Source organism: Ranitomeya imitator, chromosome 4 (genome assembly GCF_032444005.1).
Source record: "Ranitomeya imitator isolate aRanImi1 chromosome 4, aRanImi1.pri, whole genome shotgun sequence".
NCBI lineage: Eukaryota > Metazoa > Chordata > Amphibia > Anura > Dendrobatidae > Ranitomeya > Ranitomeya imitator.
In genome coordinates, this window is record NC_091285.1 from 157,408,574 (window position 1) to 157,434,311 (window position 25,738).

The window sequence follows — 25,738 nt, forward strand, 5'->3', positions numbered from 1 at the left end:
AAAAGCCTCTACAGCCGCAGAGGACCAATTGACCACATCAGCATCTTTCTTGGTCAAATCAGTCAACGGTTTAGCAATACTGGAAAAATTAGCGATGAAGCGACGATAAAAATTAGCAAAGCCCAGGAATTTCTGCAAGCTCTTCACAGATGTCGGCTGAGTCCAATCGTAAATGGCCTGAACTTTAACAGGGTCCATCTCGATAGTAGAAGGGGAAAAAATGAAACCCAAAAATGAAACCTTCTGAACTTCAAAGAGACACTTTGACCCCTTCACAAACAAGGAATTCGCACGAAGGACCTGGAACACCATTCTGACCTGCTTCACATGAGACTCCCAATCATCCGAAAAGACCAAAATGTCATCCAAATATACAATCATGAATCTATCCAGGTACTCTTGGAAGATGTCATGCATAAAGGACTGAAACACAGATGGAGCATTAGAAAGCCCGAATGGCATAACCAGGTACTCAAAATGGCCCTCGGGCGTATTAAATGCCCTTTTCCATTCATCACCCTGTTTAATTCGCACAAGATTATAAGCACCACGAAGATCTATCTTGGTGAACCAACTAGCCCCCTTAATCCGAGCAAATAAATCAGACAGCAGCGGCAAAGGATACTGAAATTTGACTGTGATCTTATTAAGAAGGCGGTAATCAATACAGGGTCTCAAAGAACCATCCTTCTTGGCCACAAAAAAGATCCCTGCTCCCAATGGTGACGACGACGAACGAATATGACCCTTCTCCAAGGATTCCTTTATATAAATCCGCATAGCGGCGTGCTCTGGCACAGATAAATTAAACAGACGGCCCTTAGGAAACTTACTACCAGGAATCAAATTAATAGCACAGTCGCAATCCCTATGAGGAGGTAGGGCACCAGATTTGGGCTCTTCAAATACATCCCGGTAATCTGATAAAAACTCAGGGACTTCAGAAGGAGTGGAAGGCGAAATTGACAGCAATGGAACATCACCATGTACCCCCTGACAACCCCAGCTGGACACAGACATAGATTTCCAATCCAACACTGGATTATGGACCTGTAGCCATGACAACCCCAAAACGACCACATCATGCAGATTATGCAACACCAAAAAGTGAATATCCTCCTGATGTGCAGGAGCCATGCACATGGTCAATTGAGTCCAGTACTGAGGCTTATTCTTGGCCAAAGGCGTAGCATCAATTCCTCTCAATGGAATAGGATACTGCAAGGGCTCCAAGAAAAAACCACAGCGCCTGGCAAACTCCAAGTCCATCAAATTCAGGGCAGCGCCTGAATCCACAAATGCCATTACAGAAAAGGACGACAGAGAGCAAATCAGAGTAACGGACAAAAGAAATTTAGACTGTACCGTACCAATGATGGCAGACCTAGCGAACCGCTTAGTGCGCTTAGGACAATCGGAGATAGCATGAGTGGATTCACCACAGTAAAAACACAGCCCGTTCCGACGTCTGTGTTCTTGCCGTTCAGCTCTGGTCAAAGTCCTATCACACTGCATAGGCTCAGGCCTATGCTCAGAGAATACCGCCAGATGGTGCACAGCTTTGCGCTCACGCATACGCCGATCGATCTGAATGGCCAAAGACATAGCTCATTCAGACCAGCAGGCGTGGGAAATCCCACCATGACATCCTTAAGGGCTTCAGAAAGACCCTTTCTGAAAATTGCCACCAGGGCACATTCATTCCACTGAGTAAGCACAGACCACTTTCTAAACTTCTGACAGTACACCTCCGCTTCATCCTGACCCTGACACAAAGCCAGCAAGATTTTCTCTGCCTGATCCACTGAATTTGGTTCATCATAAAGCAATCCAAGCGCCAGAAAAAAACGCATCAACATCACGCAATGCAGGATCTCCTGGCGCAAGGGAAAATGCCAAGTCTTGAGGGTCACCACGCAACAAAGAAATAATGATTTTTACCTGTTGAACGGGGTCACCAGAGGTGCGGGGTTTCAAAGCTAGAAACAGTTTACAATTATTTTTGAAATTCAAGAACCTAGATCTATCCCCAGAAAATGAGTCAGGAATAGGAATTCTAGGCTCTAACATAGGATTCTGAACCACAAAATCTTGAATGTTTTGTACCCTTGCAGTGTGATGATCCACACAAGAGGACAGACCTTGAATGTCCATATCTACACCTGTGTCCTGAACCACCCAAAGGTCTAGGGGAAAAGAAAGACAAAACACAGTTCAAAGAAAAAATAATGGTCTCAGAAGTTCTCTTATTCCTCTATTGAGATGCATTAATACTTTTGGCCAGCTGTACTGTTATGACCTGGTGGTTAGGAGCACCCGCAATGACCTGATAGTTAAACCTCATACAGGACGAGCTCTGGGATGTGGGAGCTCTGCTGACCGCAAGCCCTAATCCTATCACACACACTAGAAATAGCCGTGGAGCGCTCCTGACCAGACCTAGGCGCCTCGTCACAGCCTAAGAACTATCTAGCCCTAGAGATAGAAAATAAAGCCTACCTTGCCTCAGAGAAATTCCCCAAAGGTAAAAGAAGCCCCCCACATATATTGACTGTGAGTAAAGATGAAAGTCACAAACGCAGAAATGAAACAGGTTTCAGCAAAGGGAGGCCAGACTTACTAAATAGACAGAGGATAGGAAAGGTAACTTTGCGATCAGCACAAAAACCTACAAAAGACCACGCAGAGTGTGCAAAAAGGACATCCGCACCGACTCACGGTGCGGAGGGGCCACTCTGCATCCCAGAGCTTCCAGCTAGCAAGACAAAATCATGATAACCAGCTGGACAAGAAAACAGTGAACAAATAATGACTATCAGGAACTTAGCTTCTGCAGGAGAAGGCAGGTTACCAGAGAGATACAGGAGCGAACTGAACCAATGCAAAAACATTGACAGCTGGCATGGAGTAACGATCTGAGAGGAGTTAAATAGAGCAGCAAACCAAAGGATAAACCATGTCACCTGTGTAAGGAACCTCAAAAGCAGCAGCTTCACTCATAGCCACCAGAGGGAGCCCATAGACAGAACTCGCCGAAGTACCATTCACGACCACAGGAGGGAGTTCGACAACAGAATTCACAACAGCTTATTTCCTGATGGATATTCTCTATTTTCTATATAAAGTTGGGGGACAGGTAATCAGCACAGATGTCTGTGATAGGACCCTGTGTTTTTTGGACTGAGGAGGGAGTGAAAGGTGTCAAAAAGTTTTTTTGGGTTGTTAGATAGTAAGGAGATCAGGGTGGTGTAGTAGCTTATTTGGGGAGGTGAAGGGCAGAGTTATAGGTCCTTAACATAAATTTGTGGTGGATGAAGATTTCTGGTGTGCAGGTTTTCCTCCATAGGCCATTCAGCACTCCTAGAGCATCAGTGGAGAAATCGAGTTTGCGATTTGAGCCAGGACTGTTTTACTCTGTGTTTGAAGGTTCTGAGTGTGAGGGGCGCTACTTGGTCGAGGGTGTTTCTGAGTGTCATTGTAGTTATGTACAGCCAAATCAGGACAGCAAAAAGAGGAGATTGGGGACAGTGATGAGTGTAGGGAGTCTGAAAGTGTGTGAGGATTAATGACTTGTAGATTTCTGCATGCATGGTAGGTAAGAGTGTACTGGGGTGGACAAGGATTTGTGAGCTTGAAGGAGAGAATGTTGTGGTCAGAGAAGAGGTGAGTTGCCTAGGTAGGAGATTGAATAGAGTCAGACAAAGACCATATTAAGGATTTTACTGTCTGTTAGGTGTCAGGATTCTCCTGCTGCACAGGATGGATCCCAAGCCTTATCTGCCTCTGAGGTCTCCCATTCAGGATTGGCCACTGTGGGTGCTGCTGAGCTTAGACGTCAGTCCCAGCGCCTTGCTCAGGATCATGGTTTACACTTGGTTACTGCTGGCTCTACAGCTAAGCCCTTTGTAACCAGTAATACTGTATTCAGGTACAGTCTGACACGCTGGAGTCTAAGTCCGGAGATAACCATACTGAGCATATCCATGAGATGGCATCTTCTCATTGGTGGTAGGACATCAGCTGCTCTGGTGATGTGGCAGTGCTGGATTGTCCATCCATGGGCAAGGTTCTGTCCTACTGGACATGAGCCTAGTGTATAAAAGATTCTCAGAGGCGCATGCCGGTGAGCTAGTTTCATTTATGTGTGGTTGCTGCCAGTGGATACTCTACCACTCTATCTGCAAGTGTCGTATATCTGTCTAGCTTTGAGACTATACATGCAGGCAGGCAGCTATCATCAGTGGGGGCAATTAGCCATTTGGCTTAGCATCTGCTTCCTACATGTGTGCGGTTAGCACAGTAGAGTTTCAGAGCAAGTTCAAACAGTTTCAGAGCATCTGTTTCAATTCTGTGTGCGATTGACTCAGCTCAGTTGCAGAGCATCTGTTTTGTTTCTGTGTGCGAATGACAAAGCTCAGTTGTTGAGAATCTGTGATGTTTCTGTGTGCAATTGACACAGCTCAGTTGCAGAGCAACTGTTTCATTTCTGTGTGCAAGTTCAGTTCACGTGCTTGTCTTGTGACATTTAACAGGACAGAGCACTTAGTACTCGTTTGCACGGTTCCTTCCTGGAACTCTGCGTTCTGTTCTCACTGAGTGGCGTTCCCCCAGTGTGTTCAAGTAATCGCTCACTGTGTGTTCCGTTTTTGTTCACTAGCAGCAGTTTTCCATCTCTGCAGGGTAGATGCCCGGTTTGGCATTATTATTTATTTTATTTAGCACAATCCACCAACCCTAACAGTATACGAGTAAATGGGGACGAGCAGCAGCTCTAGCTCTACATCCAACAGCTAGAGGGCAGGTTGTCCACGCTTGAGTGGGCAACTTCTGCTGCAGATGTTACCACAGTGCCAGCGCAAGTAGCCAGTCAAGCTGTCACAATGGCATCGGCTGTGACTTCTGTTCCACCTTTTTCTCATGACTGTTTACCCAAAAAGTTCTTGTCGAACAGTAAGGCTTACAGGGGTTTTGTGAATCAGTGCTCAATCCAACCGGAGCTACTGGCCTCACAATTCCCATCCGAGCAGGCCAAGATGGGACTTGTGATGTCCCTTTTGACCGATAGGGCATTAGAGTGGGCTACAACCTTGTGGAAACGTAATGATCAGGTGGTGCAGAGTGCTCCTTGTTTCTTGGAGTCTCTAGAACAGGTCTTTCTGGGACCTAGGATCACGCATGATTCTTCTCTCCAACTTTTAGCATTAGCTCACGGCTCTTCCATGGTCAGTCAGTACGCCATCCAATTTTGAACTCTAGCTTCCAAGCTAGAGTGGCCTGATAAAGTCTCAATTCCCATATTTTGGATGTGCTTGGCTGATCATTTTATGGACACCTTGGTCACTAGGGAGATACCTTCTTCTCTAGAAGATTTAATTTCAATTTCCACTAGCATCGATCTCCGTCACGCTGAGCAGAGATTAGATCAAGCTCCCGATGGACAAAGGTTTCGGCAAACTCCGAACTTTGCTAACGTGTTAAAATGCCTGGTTCAGATGAGTTATCAAGTGGAGTCTATGGATGTATCTCAGACAGAATCCAATTCTCACTCCAGGCATCTATCCACTGTCTCTCCTGGAGACTAAGGCTATCTCAGAGTACATCAGAGAGAACTTGGTGAGGGGGTTTATCAGGAAGTCAGTGTCCCCTGCTGGGGCTAGTTTCTTCTTCATCCAAAAAAAGAATGGAGATCTACAGCCCTGCATTGATTATAGGGGCTTAAACGTAATCACTATCTATATATATAATTGTCTAAGGGTTTTTCTGTCTGTCTGTCTGTCTGTCTGTCTGTCTGACTTTCTGTCTGTCTGTCTGTCTGTCCTGGAAATCCCGCATCTCGACCAATCAGCGATGGGCACAGCGACGATGATGTCATAAAGGACGTACACATCCCGCGTCTCTGATTGGTCGAGGTCGCCAGGCCTCGACCAATCAGCAACGGGCACAGCGATGATGATGTCATAAAGGACGTAGAAATCCCACGTTTCTGATTCAGCGATGGGCACAGTATCGACGTAGATGTCATAATGGTTGCCATGGTGACGATGATGTCATAAAGGTTGCCTCGACCAATCAGCGACGGGCACAGTCTGCCGCGAATTATGGAATCATCATTGTCCATATACTACGGGGACATGCATATTCTAGAATACCTGATGCGTTAGAATCGGGCCACAATCTAGTTAAAAATAAATACCCTCTGCCCCTAATATCTGAGCTCTTTGATAGTCTGTGGGGTGCTAGCGTGTTAACAAAGTTGGATTTGCCTATAATCTCCCCCATATTCATGAGGGGGATGATTGGAAGACCACCTTCAAAACCCGGGATGGTCATTATGAGTATTGAGTCATGCCATTCGGTCTCTGCAATGCTACCGCAGTCTTTCAAGGCTTCGTGAACACCATCTTTCCGGAATTATTATCCACTTTGGTGGTAGTATACCTGGATGATATCCTCATCTATTCCCCAGATGTTGACACTCATCGTAAGGATGTCTGCAGAGTTTTTGAGCTTCTACGTGCTAATTCCCTATTTGCCGAGCTAGAGAAGTGTATGTTTTATCAAGAGTCTCTACCTTTTCTGGCTTACATCATCTCGGCCAAGGGGTTAGCTATGGACTCTGCCAAACTGGACTCTGTGTTGAACTGGCAGGAACCACATTCTCTTAATGTGGTGCAGCGCTTTTTGGGATTCATAAACTATTAACGCCAGTTCGTCCCTCACTTCTCCACTCTAGCAGCTCCATTGGTTGCCCTCACAAAGAAAGGGACTAACCCTAGGCAGTGGTCTAAGGAGGTCTCCAAAACCTTTATATGCCTGAAGTCACATTTTGCCATGAAGCCAGTTTTGCCCCGGCCTGTTGTAGATAAGCCTTTCATCCTAGAGGTGGATGCCTCTTCCGTTGGTGCTGGAGCGGTCCTGTACCAAAAGAACACTCAAGGTCAGAAACATCCATGTTTCTTTTTTTCCAAGACTATTTCACCAGCGAAGAGAAATTATTCTATTGGTGACAGTGAGCTACTAGCCATGAAGTTTGCTTTTTCTGAATGGAGACATCTCTTAGAAGGAGCTCGGCATCCTTCCAAGGTTTTTACTGACCATAAAAATCTCTTGCATCCACAGACGCCTCAATGGCTGGCCAGGCCAGGTGGTCTTTATTCTTTTCCTGGTTCAATTTTACCATTCATTTTTTGTCCAGTGAAAAGAATCTACATGCCGATGCCATGTCCCATTCTGCAGTCTCATCCGAGGAAGGGGGTGAGCCATGTTTAATTATCCCTTCAGAGAGTCTTTGACCGGTGCCCCAGTGTCCTTAGAACTGGTGCCACCGGACAAGTCTTTTGTGCCACCTAATTTGCGGACACCGGTTCTCTCCTGGGCTCATACTTTCAAATTAGATTGTCAATTTGGCATTAAATGAATCACTCAGCTCCTAGGGAGGTCATATTGGTGGCCTCAGATGGCGTGAAATATCAGAGATTGTGTCCAAGCTTGTATCTTGTGTGCTAGGAATTGATCTTCCAGGCAGAGACCCACAGGTCTGGTTTATCCTATGTCAATGACAGACAGGCCCTGGTAGATGGTTGGAATGGACTATATTGTGGACTTGTCTAAGTCTCGTAACAACAAGGTCATTTGGGTTGTTCCTGACCATTTGTCCAAGATGGTGCATTTGGTTCCTCTGCCCTGTATACTTTCTGCAGGGGCTCCGGCAGTCTTATTTATTAAATATATATATATATATATATTTGTCAACTGCATCACTGAGACGAATGGGCTGGTGGAGAGGACCAATCAGTCATTGGTCACCAATTTACGAAATTTAGTGTCAGTCGAGCATGACAACTGGTCATCCTTGTTGCCTTGGGCGGAGTTTGCCTTAAACAATGCTGTCGCTGATTCCAAGGGGCAGACCCCTTTTCTCTTGAATTATGGTCAGCATCCGCGTGTCCCTGTGCCTATGCCCGTTTCGTCTTCCGACCCCAGGGTGGTGGACTGGGCAGAGGAGGCCCATGATATCTGCTGTGCATTGTGGTCCAGCTCCAGTCTTTGCCCTGGGAGATTTCCGCGTGTCCCTGTGCCTATGCCCATTTTGTCTTCTGACCCCAGAGTGGTGGACTGGGCAGAGGAGGCCCGTGATATCTGCTGTGCATCGTGGTTCGGCTCCAGTCTTTGCCCCGGGAGATTTAGTGTGGCTGTCTGCTCAAAATATCAAGCTGCGTGTGGAGTCTGCTAAATTTGCTATTCGCTATCTAGGTCCTTTCAAGGTCCTTGAGCAGGAGAATCCTGTGGTGCACCATCTCAGTCTACCACCTCACTTAAACATCACTGATACTTTTCATGTATCACTTCTAAAACCTGTAGGAATTAAATGTTAACACAGCCAAACTTGGAGGTGCCACACAGTAGGTTCCCAAACCTTATAGCTAAGTATCAAATACCGGGCACACTCAGGGATTTTTGGTGCAAAAATCAAAGTTTAATACATACAGTAGCCACTAGTTACAAACATTTTGGTCGTGATAGACCTTCATCAGTGTACTAGGTTTAATTTTTAGATGCTAGTGTGAGTAAAACAGAAACCGTAACCAAAGATCAGCTGAAGGGTGTAGCCCAGAGTGTAGGTGGTCGCCGTGTATTCCATCTTTATTCACTAGCAGCAATTTTCCATCTCTGCATGGTGGACCACAGGTTGCGATTGTGCTTTACTGTTTATTTTATTTAACACAATCTTCCAACCCTAAAATGGTCTTTGTGTGTCTCAGAGGTTGAGAGCTGTGAGAGGCCAAGATAAGTAGTTAAAGATAAAATCTGGGATGCAGATGGAGAAGTGGAACTGTTTATGGGATGTTGAAGTCTCCCAGGATAAGGGTTGGTATTTTTGAGGAAATGAAGTGTGGCAGCCAGGCAGAGAAATGGTCAAGGAAGTGGGTGGGTGAGCCTGGGGGAGTGTATATAACTGCTACTCTGAGGGAGTGGTGATGGAAGACCCTGATGGTGTGAACCTCAAAGTAAAGGAATGAGAGTAATGAAGCGGGGGGAATGACCTGGAAAGTGCATTGTGGGGACAGGAGTATGCCGACACCACTACCAAGTCTGTTTGTGGGTCTCAGGGAATGGGAAAGTGTAAGCCACCATGGTAAATAGCAGCAAGGGAGACTGTGTTAGAACTCTGAATCCAGGTTTCAGTGAGGGACAACAGATCAAGAGAGTTGGTCATGAAGTAGTTGTGCAAGAAGGGAAGCTTATTGCATACAGATCATGCACAATTAAAAGAGAGAGATGAAGGTGTACAGCTAATGTTAATCAGGTTAGGAAGGTTTCAGTGTGAGGTGGGGGAGGGGTCTAGGTTGTCAGAGGTTGTGCCAGGGTTGGGAGAGATGTCCCCTGAAATAAGTTGCAGAAGAAAGAGAAAGAGCAAGTAGTTCTTGCAATTGTGACAAGGTTATTTGTGCAATGTCTTTGGGCAAGACGGCCTAAGAATTTTCAGGAAGGTTAGAAGTGCATGGGAGCTGTAAATGGGAGAGGAAAGTAGAGACAGGCTGATGTGTATGAATGGTGATGGAGAGGGAAAGGGGCAATGAATGAGGATGGCAAGGACACCCAGGGAGATAGAAATAAAGTACTTGGCTGAAAGGGAGTACAAAGTGTGGGTTACCTGTCTCCTGTTCTGACTAACTGCCATTGAATTAACTGCTTTTCTGGGATACTTAGTTATGGGGATATTTTGCTAAAGGGGACACCATGTGATTGCAACCCACACCCATGCACCCCTAACTATGCTTCTAAATTTATACGGCTGACTAGAGGGTCAAGTGAGATGGATTATGGGAGCTGGTTTGAGATAAATTAATAGCTGGTCAACACACCAGAGGGTGGATAGATGATCAAAGACAACCAGACCTAATACAACCCCTGACTCCATCTATATTCTGTGACTCCTAACACAGTATGTCTATGCATTACAGTATATCACTGGACTCCAATCTTTCCAACATTGAGTATCGTGATGCACATTCAAATTCCAGACAGGGTCACGCGCCAGATCCATCTCCTGCCTGCCTCACATTAGGGGTGACCAAAGCCCCTATTATGGGTACAATAATAACAAAAACTTTTCTACAGAAATCATCCTGAAGCAGTATACCAAGATCCAAGGGTTCCTATAATATCCCCATTCAGTATTCTTCCATCAAGCACTCCCAACAAACTGTCGCATCCAGCATCAAACACCTCCTTTGACTGGTAGAATCATCCTTTCTCCAGCATACCATACTTTAATTATCTCTAAACCTCTAAGTCCAGTATATGTGCATACATATCTGCTATTCTTTGCAAAGTTACTCAGAAAATTCACCATTTTGAGAGGTGCGCCAAAGATTTCAGATTATCTCTAGAAGTTCCAGCTCAAGAACTCCATGAGATTTGTTCATGCATGTGACAGAAATAGGTTGTTCAAAGCTGAGAACCCTATAAACATGTCAACCAAAAATATGAAACTAACATAAATTATAAGACTAAAGGGGTAATTTATGCCATCATGTGTCCTGCCCTGAAGATCCTCACATAGAATATACATTATAATACATTCCCCATGATAACCTGTTCATATAATGCAAACTCCCTGCCCTATGCTATATGTGGGTAAAACTTTGGAGGAACTCAGGGGGAGGATATCCAAGCACATTAGTTTCATCAATACGGAGCTGGATACTCCTCTATCAACTCATATGAGAACCTGCCATACTAGGAATCCTCTGAATTTAAAAATATGGAGAATTAGAAATGTGATATTGGACCTAGAAAATGTGACTTGGATAGGCTGTTGTTGCAAGAAGAGGCCAGGTGGATATTTTGACTAAATTCACGAAGCCCAAGTGGCCTGAATGAAGGGCTTACTTTTATTACTTTTCTGTAATGTATGAGGGGGCATTACTTGTGAAAATATGTGTTGTTTGAAGGATTGACCTTTCAAATATCTCAGATACAAAAAGATGTTTCTTCTGACAGGTGTATACTTACCTGCCTACTATCGATATGACATATAGCTCTGGAAGAAATTAAGAGACCATCACATCAAAACCTTGTCATGGGCAGCCCGATCTCCAGACCTGAACCCCATGGAAAACCTCTGGGATGTAATCAAGAGGATGATGGATAGTCACAAGCCATCAAAAAATCATGGTTATTCTACAAAATATTGATTTTTGAACTCTTCCTGAGTTAAAACATTAGTATTGTTGTTTCTAAATGATTATGAACTTGTTTTTTTTGCATTATCTGAGGTCTGAAAGCACTGTTTTTTAAATTTTGACCTTTTTTCTTTTTCAGAAAAAAATACAAAATGTATTGCTTGGAAATTCAGAGACATGTTGTCAGAAGTTTATAGAATATAAAAGCAATTTAGATTTTACTAAAACATATACCTATAAAGAGAAAAATCAGACAGACTTGACATTTTGCAGTGGTCTCTCAATTTTTTCCAGAGCTGTAGATCACTCTGTTTGCAATGACTCTATGTAATATATGATTTTCACTTTTTGTATTGAAGAACTGAAATAAATTAACTTTTTGATGATATTCTAAGTTAGTGAGAAGCACTTGTATATGTAGCAGAGCTAGATCCGTTGCAAGACAAATGGAATATTGTTGATTATTATTTTTATTCTCTTGCAGGAGACAATGGCGTCACTAGATTTGGCGATCTGATACCACAGATAGTGGAAGCCTGTGCTAGAATTTCTTCTGTGGTGTTGCTATCAGTGTGTCAAGAGGGTTGCATTGGCAATCCAACACAATGGGCAGCACTTTGAACACATTTTATAAGTGGTCATAAAGTTGTAAATAACTCAACTGTAAATAACTTAAGTTACGTTAAATCCAAGCACACCATTGTTTTTCTTGTGAAATTCTCAATAAGTTTGATGTGTCACATGACCCTCTTCCCATTGGAAAAAAACAAAATTGGATCCAAAATGGCCGACTTCACAATGGCCGCCATGGTCAACACCCATCTTGAAAAGTTTTCCCCCTCCCATATACTGATGGACCACAAGCAGGAATTTTATATCACCAATCATTCCTATTTTATTTAGGTGCATCCATATACAGTAAATAGCCCACCCTGTATATAATTCATTTATATGTTTTTTGGTTTTTTTTCTTCATTTTTTTGTAACTTTGAGCACAGGCGCCAGCTGACGAGAAACTAATTCTCCAATCAGCAGCTCCTACCATCACTGTTATCAGCGCCTGCTGACCTGCGTTAAGCTTTTTACCACGGGTAACCACTGCGGGTCACAATATCTCTTTGAGGTCATGCTGACATCTGACAGCATGACCCCGCAGGACTCAAATTCTGTACATGTTATCAGGACAAAATCACCAGGGTATGTGAACTTTTGATCAGGGTCATTTGGATGTTTTGGGTTGTCATTATGATTTTAAAAGAAAAAACACAGTAGTTTCCCAATAAACGGCTTCACCCGACCACTATCCATGAGTGGAGAAAAAGTTTTGGTGTTATCAATCAGCAGGTCTATTCATGTGTCATTCTCCTTGTGGCACCTGTGCTTTTACTATTTGTTGCATCATCATTTTTCTTGTATATTCTAAACAATATATTATTTTAAGGATTCAAAGATGATGTTCCCTTAACCCCTTCCCGACCTTTGACGCATACGCTGCGTCATGAAAGTCGGTGCCATTCCGACCCATGACGCAGCATATGCGTCATGGAAAGATCGCGTCCCTGCAGGCCGGGGGAAAGGGTTAACTCCCATTTCACCCGATCTGCAGGGACAGGGGGAGTGGTAGTTTAGCCCAGGGGGGGTGGCTTCACCCCCTCGTGGCTACGATCACTCTGATTGGCTGTTGAAAGTGAAACTGCCAATCAGAGCGATTTGTAATATTTCACCTAAAAAACTGGTGAAATATTACAATCCAGCCATGGCCGATGCTGCAATATCATCGGCCATGGCTGGAAACACTTATGTGCACCCACCCCACCCCTCCGATCGCCCCCCCAGCCCCCCGATCTGTGGTCCGCTCCCCTCCATCCTGTGCTCCGCTCCCCCGTCCTCCTGTCCGCTTCCCCGTGCACCAATCACACCCCCTGTGCTGCAATCAAACCCCCCCGCACTCCGATCCCCCCCCCGCACACAGCGACCCCCCCCCCCGTGCTCCGATCCACCCCCCCCGCACAGCGATCCCTCACCCCGTGCTCCAATCCTCCCCCGTGCTCCAATCCTCCCTCCCGTGTTCCGATCCACCCCCCCATGATCCGATCCACCCCCCCGTGCTCCGACGCCCCCCCCGTGCCCTGATCTCCCCCCCCTTATACTTACCTGGCCGCCCGAGGTCTGTCCGTCTTCTTTCCTGGGCGCCGCCATCTTCCAAAATGGCGGGCGCATGTGCAGTGCGCCCGCCGAATCTGCCGGCCGGCAGATTCGTTCCAGAGTGAATTTTGATCACTGAGATATATCCTATCTCAGTGATCAAAATAAAAAAAATAGTAAATGACCCCCCCCTTTGTCACCCCCATAGATAGGGACAATAAAAAAAATAAAGACATTTTTTTTTTTTTCACTAAGGTTGGGGTAAGAACTAGGGTTAGGGTTAGGGTTAGGGGTAGGGTTAGGGGTAGGGTTAGGGTTAGGGGTAGGGTTAGGGGTAGGGGTAGGGTTAGGGCTAGGGTTAGGGGTAGGGGTAGGGTTAGGGGTAGGGTTAGGGCTAGGGTTAGGGTTTCGGTATGTGCACACGTATTCTGGTCCTATGCGGATTTTTCCGCAGCGGATTTGAAAAATCCACAGTGCTAAACCGCTGCCGATTTATCGTGGATTTACCGCGGTTTTTCTGCGCATTTCACTGCGGTTTTACAACTGCGATTTTCTATTGGAGCAGTTCTAAAACCGCTGCGGAATCCGCAGAAAGAAGTGACATGCTGCGGAATGTAAACCGCTGCGTTTCCGTGCAGTTTTTCCGCAGCATGTGTACAGCGATTTTTGGTTCCCATAGGTTCACATTGAACTGTAAACTCATGGGAAACTGCTGCGGATCCGCAGCGTTTTCCGCAGCATGTGCACATACCTTTAGAATTAGGCTATGTGCACACGGTGCGGATTGGCCGCGGTGGATCCGCAGCAGTGTTCCATCGGGTTTACAGTACCATGTAAACATATGGAAAACCAAATCCGCTGTGCCCATGGTGCAGAAAATACCGCGCGGGAACGCTGCGTTGTATTTTCCGCAGCATGCCAATTCTTTGTGCGGATTCCGCAGCGTTTTACACCTGTTCCTCAATAGGAATCCACAGGTGAAATCCGCACAAAAAACACTGGAAATCCACGGTAAATCCACAGGTAAAACGCAGTGCCTTTTACCCGCGGATTTTTCAAAAATGATGCTGAAAAATCTCATACGAATCCGCAACGTTGGCACATAGCCTTAGAGTTGGGTTGGAATTAGGGTTGTGGTTAGGGTTAGGGGTGTGTTGGGGTTAGGGTTGTGGTTAGGGGTGTGTTGGGGTTAGGGTTGTGATTAGGGTTACGGCTACAGTTGGGATAAGGGTTAGGGGTGTGTTGGAGGTAGAATTGAGGGGTTTCCACTGTTTAGGCACTTCAGGGGGTCTCCAAACGCAACATGGCGCCACCATTGATTCCAGCCAATCTTGTATTCAAAAATTCAAATGGTGCTCCCTCACTTCCGAACCCCGACGTGTGCCCAAACAGTGGTTTACCCCCACATATGGGGTACCAGCATACTCAGGACAAACTGCGCAACAATTACTGGGGTCCAATTTCTCCTGTTACCCTTGAAAAATAAAAAATTGCTTGCTAAAACATCATTTTTGAGGAAAGAAAAATGATTTTTTATTTTCACGGCTCTGCGTTGTAAACGTCTGTGAAGCACTTGGGGGTTCAAAGTGCTCACCACATATCTAGATAAGTTCCTTGGGGGGTCTAGTTTCCAAAATGGGGTCACTTGTGGGGGGTTTCTACTGTTTAGGCACACCAGGGGCTCTGCAAACGCAACGTGACGCCCGCAGACCATTCCATCAAAGTCTGCATTTCAAAAGTCACTACTTCCCTTCTGAGCCCCCACGTGTGCCCAAACAGTGGTTTACCCCCACACATGGGGCATCAGCGTACTCAGGAGAAACTGGACAACAACTTTTGTGGTCCAATTTCTCCTGTAACCCTTGGGAAAATAAAAAATTCTGGGCTAAAAAATTATTTTTGAGGAAAGAAAACGTATTTATTATTTTCACGGCTCTGCGTCATAAACTTCTGTAAAGCACTTGGGGGTTGAAAGTGCTCACCACACATCTAGATAAGTTCCTTTGGGGGTCTAGTTTCCAAAATGGGGTCACTTGTGGGGGGTTTCTACTGTTTAGGCACACCAGGGGCTCTGCAAACGCAATGTGACGCCCGCAGACCATTCCATCAAAGTCTGCATTTCAAAAGTCACTACTTCCCTTCTGAGCCCCCACGTGTGCCCAAACAGTGGTTTACCCCCACACATGGGGTATCAGCGTACTCAGGAGAAACTGGACAACAACTTTTGTGGTCCAATTTCTCCTGTAACCCTTGGGAAAATAAAAAATTCTGGGCTAAAAAATTATTTTTGAGGAAAGAAAACGTATTTATTATTTTCACTGCTCTGTGTTATTAACTTCTGTGAAGCACTTGGGGGTTCAAAGTGCTCACCTCACATCTAGATAAGTTCCTTTCGGGGTCTAGTTTCCAAAATGGGGTCACTTGTGGGGGGTTTCTACTGTTTAGCCACATCAGGGGCTCTGCAAACGCAACGTGACGCCCGCAGAGCATTCCATCAAAGTCTGCATTTCAAAACGTCACTACTTCACTTCCGAGCCCCAGCATGTGCCTAAACAGTGGTTTACCCCCACATATGGGGTATCAGCGTACTCAGGAGAAACTGGACAACAACTTTTGGGGTCAAATTTCTCCTGTTACCCTTGGGAAAATAAAAAATTGCGGGCTAAAATTCATTTTTGAGAAAATAATTTTTTTTTTTTATTTTCATGGCTCTGCGTTATAAACTTCTGTGAAGCACTTGAGGGTTCAAAGTGCTCACTACACATCTAGATTAGTTCCTTTGGGGGTCTAGTTTCCAAAATGGGGTAATTTGTGGGGGATCTCCAATGTTTAGGCACACAGGGGCTCTCCAAACGCGACATGGTGTCCGCTAATGATTGGAGATAATTTTCCATTTAAAAAGCCAAATGGCGTGCCTTCCCTTCTGAGCCCTGCCGTGCGCCCAAACAGTGGTTTACCCCCACATATGGGGTATCTGCATACTCAGGACAAACTGGACAACAACATTTGTGGTCCAATTTCTCCTATTACCATTGGCAAAATAGGAAATTCCAGGCTAAAAAATCATTTTTGAGAAAAGAAAAATTATTTTTTATTTTCATGGCTCTGCATTATAAACTTCTGTGAAGCACCTGGGGGTTTAAAGTGCTCAGTATGCATCTAGATAAGTTCCTTGGGGGGTCTAGTTTCCAAAATGGGGTCACTTGTGGGGGAGCTCCATTGCATAGGCACACAGGGGCTCTCCAAATGCGACATGGTGTCCGCTAACAATTGGAGCTAATTTTCCATTCAAAAAGTTAAAAGGCGCGCCTTCCCTTCCGAGCCCTGCCGTGTGCCCAAACAGTGGTTTACCCCCACATATGAGGTATCGGCGTACTCGGGAGAAATTGCTCAACAAATTTTAGGATCCATTTTATCCTATTGCCCATGTGAAAATGAAAAAATTGAGGCGAAAATACATTTTTTGTGAAAAAAAAGTACTTTTTCATTTTTACGGATCAATTTGTGAAGCACCTGAGGGTTTAAAGTGCTCACTAGGCATCTAGATAAGTTCCTTGGGGGGTCCAGTTTCCAAAATGGGGTCACTTGTGGGGGAGCTCCAATGTTTAAGCACACAGGGTCTCTCCAAACGCGACATGGTGTCCGCTATCGATGGAGATAATTTTTCATTCAAAAAGTCAAATGGCGCTCCTTCCCTTCCGAGCCTTACCATGTGCCCAAACAGTGGTTTACCCCCACATGTGAAGTATCGGTGTACTCAGGAGAAATTGCCAAACAAATTTTAGGATCCATTTTATCCTGTTGTCCATGTGAAAATGAAAAAATTGAGGCTAAAAGAATTTTTTTGTGAAAAAAAAGTACTTTTTCATTTTTACGGATCAATTTGTGAAGCACCTGGGGGTTTAAAGGGCTCACTATGCATCTAGATAAGTTCCTTGGGGCGTCTAGTTTCCAAAATGGGGTCACTTGTGGGGGAGCTCCAATTTTTAGGCACACGGGGGCTCTCCAAATGTGACATGGTGTCCGCTAAAGAGTGCAGCCAATTTTTCATTCAAAAAGTCAAATGGCGCTCCTTCCCTTCCAAGCCCTGCCGTGCGCCCAAACAGTGGTTTACCCCCACATATGAGGTATCAGCGTACTCAGGACAAATTGGACAACAACGTACGTGGTTCAGTTTCTCCTTTTACCATTGGGAAAATAAAAAAATTGTTGCTGAAAAATCATTTTTGTGACTAAAAAGTTAAATGTTCATTTTTTCCTTCCATGTTGCTTCTGCTGCTGTGAAGCACCTGAAGGGTTAATAAACTTCTTGAATGTGGTTTTGTGCACCTTGAGGGGTGCAGTTTTTAGAATGGTGTCACTTTTGGGTATTTTCAGCCATATAGACCCCTCAAACTGACTTCAAATGTGAGGTGGTCCCTAAAAAAAATGGTTTTGTAAATTTCGTTGTAAAAATGAGAAATCGCTGGTCAAATTTTAACCCTTATAACTTCCTAGCAAAAAAAAATTTTGTTTCCAAAATTGTGCTGATGTAAAGTAGACGTGTGGGAAATGTTATTTATTAACTATTTTGTGTCACATAACTCTCTGGTTTAACAGAATAAAAATTCAAAATGTGAAAATTGCGAAATTTTCAAAATTTTCGCCAAATTTCCGTTTTTATCACAAATAAACACAGAATTTATTGACCTAAATTTACCACTAACATGAAGCCCAATATGTCACGAAAAAACAATCTCAGAACCGCTAGGATCCATTGAAGCGTTCCTGAGTTATTACCTCATGAAGGGACACTGGTCAGAATTGCAAAAAACGGCAAGGTCTTTAAGGTCAAAATAGGCTGGGTCATGAAGGGGTTAATAAGTTCTGGTGTGTGCGATTTCATATTCCATCTAGGCATTTTGTTTTAACATGTTTTTAGAAGGGCTAGCTAATGTTTAATTATCATTTATGAGAATGTATTTAGTTGATTTAAATATAATAACATTCAACTCTCTTTTATCCATGTGATTTGTTAGCCTTAAAGAACCAGTCCAGAAAACCAGAAAAACTTTTCTTTCCATGCATGCATGGTATACCCAATTTCCATGAAATTTAGCCTTTTGTCTTTCTTCTTTTCAGGCTCTATGTGGTTTCCCAGATACCTTACATTTTGTTCTTCTACTGTCTGTATTAATCTCGTGATGCATCTGCACAACATCACACGGAAAGCTAGATACAGGGCCATATCTATTTGGTGATAGGGTATTGCAATTATTTTTAATTCTAACAGCTCCTAGAAAACAGACTGGAGCTGTTTAATCATCATTAGTAACTGTGATAAGAGTTTCTGTGGTTCATTCACATAGTTTGTTAAATTGATTGTGAGGGAAGTCAGATGAAGGATGCCATATTTTTTTCATAAAAGTTCAGCTAAATAATTTATTGTATATATGAAATAATATGAAATTAAAACACTTATAGCAGATATACCTGTAGTGTTTATCCTGACAATAAATATCATATATCAAAGACTAGACAAAAAATAATTTTAATGAAACTCTAAATTGTAGCCAACTGCTTTGGGTATTGGGATGACACATTATAACAGTTGTATGGGAAAAATAATTTCCATCATATACAGGTTATGTCAATGGCAGGTATATGGTTTTATTGGGTACTAGATGGTGGCCCGATTCTAACGCATCGGGTATTCTAGAATATGCATGTCCACGTAGTATATTGCCCAGTCACGTAGTATTTTTCCCAGTCACGTATTATAATGCTCCATGCAGTTCTGGCCCCATAGAGGCCGGCTGGCCTCGCCCAATCAGCAAGGCGGGATTTCCGAGACAGACAGACAATTAGACCCTTAGACAACACTATGTTGGCACTTGAAAGCAGTGGAGGACAATGATGATTCCAGAAATCGCGGCAGACTGTGCCCGTCGCAGATTGGTCGAGGCCTGCCGGCCTCGAACAATCAGCAAGGTGGGATTTCCAGGACAGACAGACAATTAAACCCTTAGACAATTATATATATAGATTCTTACTGGAAGGTCAGTAAAGGAGTAAGTATTACGGCATTTGTGATAAAACCTGTAAATAAATAGATAACTCTGAAAACAATCCTGGAAAATAGGTTTAGAACATTAATAGCTTAGCCAGATAAACAAATTACTCTGAGATGAGCTTTTCAGAAAATACATTACAGTCATTTACCTATAATTGTTCTGGGTTTTTATATCTATTTTGCTAGCTTTGTCATCTTTAGAAGTATAAATAAGTTTCTGTAATAAGAAGATAAAATCATGATAAAAATAATATCCACATTGTATATCGTGTAAGTAAAATGGATTTCTTGAGGGATTTAAAGCTCTCTCAATATAATCAGTCTTCGAAGATAAATATTAATTTAACAGAGCAAAGATATCACCTGTTAAAATCATGTCTGTGTGTTTTTTTTTTTGCAAAACGAGTAGTTAACACAAAAACATGAAGACTAGGGTTGAGCGAAACGGGTCAGTCATTTTCATAAGTAGCCGACTTTTGGCAAAGTCGGGTTTCATGAAACCCGACCTGATCCCTGTGTGGGGTCGGCCATGCGGTACGCGACTTTCGCGCCAAAGTCGCGTTTCAATGACGTGAAAAGCGCCATTTCTCAGCCAATGAAGGTGGACGCAGAGTATGGGCAGCGTGATGACATAGATCTCAGTCCCCACCATCTTAGAGAAGGGCATTGCAGTGATTGGCTTGCTTTCTGCGGCATCACAGGGGCTATAAAGAGGCGTTCCTGCTGACCGCCATCTTACTGCTGCTGATCTGAGCATAGGGATAGGTTGCAGCCGCTTCATCAGAAGCAGGGATAGCGTTAGGCAGGGTACATTAACCCCGAAACCACTTGTGCTGTAGCGATTTCCACTGTCCAACACCACCTTTTGTTTGCAGGGACAGTGGAGGCTACATTTTTTCTTCCTCAGCGCTGTAGCTCATTGGGCTGCCCTAGAAGGCTCCCAGATAGCTGCATTGCTGTTTGTACACCGCTGTGCAAACCAACTGCTTTTTTCAAAGCACAAGTCCTGTTGCTCCTTCCTTTCTGCACAGCTTCCTTGTTTGTTTATCCACACTGTTGACTTTTTTGTGCAGCAGTCCACTCCTTGTTATTGCTGCCTGCTATACCTGGCTGAGATTACTGCAGGGAGATAGTAATTGTAGGACAGTCCCTTTTTTTTGTTTCTTTATATCTCTTCAAGCCACTTTCTGCCACAGAAAATATACTCTAATACAGTGGCCCAGATTTATTCACTAGTCTCCCTGAAGAAGAAAAGAGTGCAGATTAAAATTGGCATATCTGTATCAGTGGCAGTGCTGTGTGTGGCACCTGCCTCAAATTTCGTGCCACATTAAACCTAGTGTGTAATACTGGGTCAGATTTCTTTTAAATTCTCCCTGAAAAAAAAATTGTGGGAGATTAAGATTGGCATTTCTGCTTAAGTGCCACCTGTCTCAAATTGTGTGCCACATTAAACCTAGTGTGTAATACTGGGTCAGATTTCTTTTAAATTCTCCCTGAAAAAAATAGTGGGAGATTAAGATTGGCATTTCTGCTTCAGTGCCACTCCTGTGTGTGCCACCTGTCTCAAATTGTGTGCCACATTACACCTAGTGTGTAATACTGGGCCAGATTTCTTTTACATTCTCCCTGAAAAAAAAAATTGTGGGAGATTAAGATTGGCATTTCTGCTTCAGTCCCATTCCTGTGTGTGCCACCTGTCTCAAATTGTGTGCCACATTAAACCTAGTGTGCAATACTGCATCAGATTTCTTTTAAATTCTCCCTGAAAAAAAAAATAGTGGGAGATTAAGATTGGCATTTCTGCTTCAGTGCCACTCCTGTGTGTGCCACCTGTCTCAAATTGTGTGCCACATTAAACCTAGTGTGTAATACTGGGTTAGATTTCTTTTAAATTCTTCCTGAAAAAAAAAATAGTGGGTGTTAGGAGTCGAGTTTCCTCTGCTGCACAGGGGGAATCTCGATCCGTGTCTGCTGCGGTCTCCCATTCTGCTTCGGCCGCAGTGGGCTCTGCTCAGCAGAGGCGTCGCTCCCAGCGTTTCGCTGGGACTGATTCTGTGCAAAGGGTTACTGCTGCCTTTTCCGGCTCTCCCGTTGTACTCTGCACTGATCTGCGGCGAGCGGGCTTCCCTGGGACTAAGTCCTTATTTGCACACACTGAGCATGCCCAGGGCAAGATCTCCCGTTGGAGATCGAGGGTCACATGCTCAGGTACTGCAGCACATCCCATTGGTCCTTTTGGCAGATCCTGAAAGGGCAAAACTTCTCTAGCTGTTTCCTGTGCTGCAACTATATAAACTGCGCATGACCGCACGGCCATGCTCTAGTATTGTCTTAATAATATGTGTGTGTGTTGTGAGTGAAAGTCGCTCTTTAAAATACCCTCCCTATTGGATGACTGTTCGCGGAAGGTGTATGTTTGCTATCTAGCGCCCGACTTATCCAACAGCACGTTACACACATAACAGCGTCTAGTTGCTGTGACCGCCTGTACGGCGCCGTGCGCTTCCTTTGCGCTTTCTTTACCCAAGCCTGGGTGGTTAGTGGCATCCGTCAGTGCGGCACTGCATGCACTCTCGTGCCTTTATATACTATCTTTATAGTTTCCTTACACACCCAGTTGCGGTGTTGTGCCAGCAAGTGGTCTAATCGGACTTCAATCCTGTGTTGGGGTTGTGTTTGCTGACTTCTTGCTCACCTTCTATGTGCGGTACCGCGGTCCTGTGACTCTACAGGATCGCTTCCTTCACGCAGGGTGAAGTTAACCGGTGCGTGTATACTTATAGTACCGCCATATAGTCCGTCTTACTAGCAGCAGGGTTTTTACCCGCACGGTGGACCTCGGACTGCGAACGCACCTAGTTTCATATCTTCTATACTTGGTTCGTTCCGCCAGTCCTTAACAGTGGGAGATTAAGATTGGCATTTCTGCTTCAGTGCCACTCCTGTGTGTGCCACCTGTCTCAAATTGTGTGCCACATTAAACCTAGTGTGTAATACTGGGCCAGATTTCTTTTAAATTCTCCCTGACAAAAAAAATAGTGGGAGATTAAGATTGGCATTTCTGCTTCAGAGCCACTCCTGTGTGTGCCACCTGTCTCAAATTGTGTGCCACATTAAACCTAGTGTGTAGTACTGGGCCAGATTTCTTTTAAATTCTCCCTGAAAAAAAATAGTGGGAGATTAAGATTGGCATTTCTGCTTCAGTGCCACTCCTGTGTGTGCCACCTGTCTCAAATTGTGTGCCACATTAAACCTAGTGTGTAATACTGGGCCAGATTTCTTTTAAATTCTCCCTGAAAAAAAAAATAGTGGGAGATTAAGATTGGCATTTCTGCTTCAGAGCCACTCCAGTGTGTGCCACCTGTCTCAAATTGTGTGCCACATTAAACCTAGTGTGTAATACTGGGTCAGATTTCTTTTAAATTCTCCCTGAAAAAAAATAGTGGGAGATTAAGATTGGTATTTCTGCTGCAGTGCCACTCCTGTGTGTGCCACCTGTCTCAAATTTTGTGCCACAGAACATATACTATATGAGAGTGGGCCACATTTCTTCAATATTCTCCCTGAAAAAATAAAAAGGGGGAGATTTGAATTGTTAGTGTCTGCATCAGCGTCATTCCTGTTAGTGGCATATCTGTCTGCCACTGAAGCTCTGTACTGTTATACATTGGGCCTGATTTTCCCTGCAGTCTGACCCACCTTTAAAGGGATATATAAGTTCACCTTGTAACTGGTTTTACAGTAACAAATACCGTTAGTTTGGTTACATTTTTCAAACAATGAGGAAGTCTGGTGGAAGAGGTTGTGGCCGTGGGCGGTCATTGCTAGCTGGTAATGATGGTAGTGGTGGTGGAGCATCAGGTGGTCGTGGGAAAAGCAATATAGCACCTAAGTCTCGAGTTGTTGAGCCAGGTTCGTCGTCTTGCTACATAAGGCCTCGAACGCTCCCTTTTCTGGGAGTAGGAAAACCGCTTTTAAAGCCGGAGGAGCAAGAACAAGTTTTGGCTTTCCTTGCTGACTCAGCCTCTAGCTCTTTCACCTCCTCTTCTGAAACTGCTAAATGTAAAAGCAGGAACAGGAACAGGAACACATGGGCTACTTGCACAGTGAACAAGTCTGTATGATCATGTTCACACACCACCAAGAAACCTGAAGACACAAAAGAGAATAGTAAAACCAAAAACACTCAGTTTGGAAAAATGTTGCAGTAATCCGCAAGTGCTAGTAAAAGATGTAAAAAACAGGGTATTTGGTTGATACGTTTTTTGCAAAAAATGTATACTAAGCTGCTCTACCAATGTAAATGTAAAAGCAGCGCATCGTTAGTGGATGTTCACGGTCAGGGACAAGTCGCTTCCTTGTCTTCTTCACCAAGAACAACAGAGAAGGATGCGTCAGGCGACACAACGGGTTACTCCATGGAGCTCTTTACACATACAGTTCCTGGGTTAGAAAGTGAAACAGTTAACAGGCCATGCCCATTACAAGTTGAATCGGACATGGAGTGCACAGATGCACAGCCACAGCCAGATTACTATGCTGTTCTTTTGACTCAGACCACAACATTGCCCTTGCAGTGTGCTGATCCAGAATCAGACCCTGATGAGACTATGGTGCCCCGTCACGAACGCTATACCACCGGCTTACACGGTGACACAGACGAAGTTGCATACGAGATAGAAGAGGAGGTCATAGATGACCCAGTTGTTGACCCCGATTGGCAGCCATTGGGGGAACAGGGTGCAGGCAGCAGTAGCTCTGAAGTGGAGGAGGAGGAGCCGCAGAAGGCATCAACATCGCAACAGGTTCCATCTGCCAGGCCCGTATCTGGCCAAAAGCGCGTTGCAAAAGCAGTTGTAGGACAGCGTGGACATCCGGTTAAAGAAGCTCAGTCTGCAATGCCTCAAAAAGGTATCCGATAGTAGAAAGAGTGCAGTCTGGCATTTTTTTAAACATCCAAATGATCAGCGCAAAGTCATCTGTCAAAAATGTTCAACTACCTTAAGCAGAGGTCAGAATCTTAAAAGTCTAAATACAAGTTGCATGCGTAGACATTTAACCACCATGCATTTGCAAGCCTGGACTCACTACCAAACGTCCCTTAAGGTTGTAGCACCCTCGGCCAATGAAGCTAGTCAGCAATGCTACATCCCTTCCCTCACTGTAAGCCCACCATTTCCCGCACCACCTGCAGCAAATGTGCAGATTTCGTCGCCAGGCCAAAGCAGTCAGGGAATCACCAGTTTCGTAGTAGGAAACATTGCATGTAGGCCACCAGCAAGAATACCATCTCCAACCCTCTCTCAGTCTGTCATGTCCACCGACACCCCCTCTAGTTCCACGACCTGCAGCTCTCCAGTCCAGCTCACCCTACATGAGACTCTCGTTAGGAAAAGGAAGTACTCATCCTCGTATCCGCGTACACAGGGTTTGAATGCCCACATTGCTAGACTAATCTCATTTGAGATGATGCCCTACCGGTTAGTTGAAAGCGAAGCTTTCAAAGCCCTGATGGACTACGCAGAACCACGCTACGAGCTACCCAGTCGACACTTCTTTTCGAGAAAAGCCATACCAGCCCTCCACCAGCATGTAAAAGACCGCATCGTCCATGCACTCAGGCAATCTTTGAGTACAAAGGTGCACCTGACAACAGATGTATGGACCAGTAGGCATGGCCAGGGACGTTACGTGTCCATCACGGCTCGCTGGGTTAATGTGGTGGATGCAGGGTCCACAGGGGACAGCAATATTGGGACAGTTCTGCCTAGCCCACGGTCTAGGAAACAGTTGGCTGTAGGCGTTCGCCCCCCCTCCTCCTCCTCCTCGTCCTCCTGCAGAAGCAGGAGCTCGTCCACAGACAGCAGTCGCACGAGCACTCCATCCGCAGCTGCCACTGTTGCACATGAGGTGTCCCATTATGGGACACCTAGTGGCAAGCGTCAGCAGGCTGTAATGGCAATGAAGTGTTTGGGCGACAACAGACACACCGCGGAAGTTCTGTCCGAGTTCTTGCAGAAAGAAACTCAGTCATGGCTGGGCACTGTACATCTTGAGGCAGTCAAGGTAGTGAGTGATAACGGAAGGAATTTTATGGCTGCCATAGCCCTTTCACAACTGAAACACATTCCTTGCCTGGCTCACACCTTAAACCTGGTGGTGCAGTGCTTCCTGAAAAGTTATCCAGGGTTACCCGACCTGCTCCTCCAAGTGCGCAGACTTTGCTCGCATATCCGCCGTTCGCCCGTGCACTCCAGCCGTATGCAGAACCATAAGCGGTCTTTGAACCTTCCCCAACATCGCCTAATCATCAACGTTGCAACAAGGTGGAACTCCACACTGCACATGC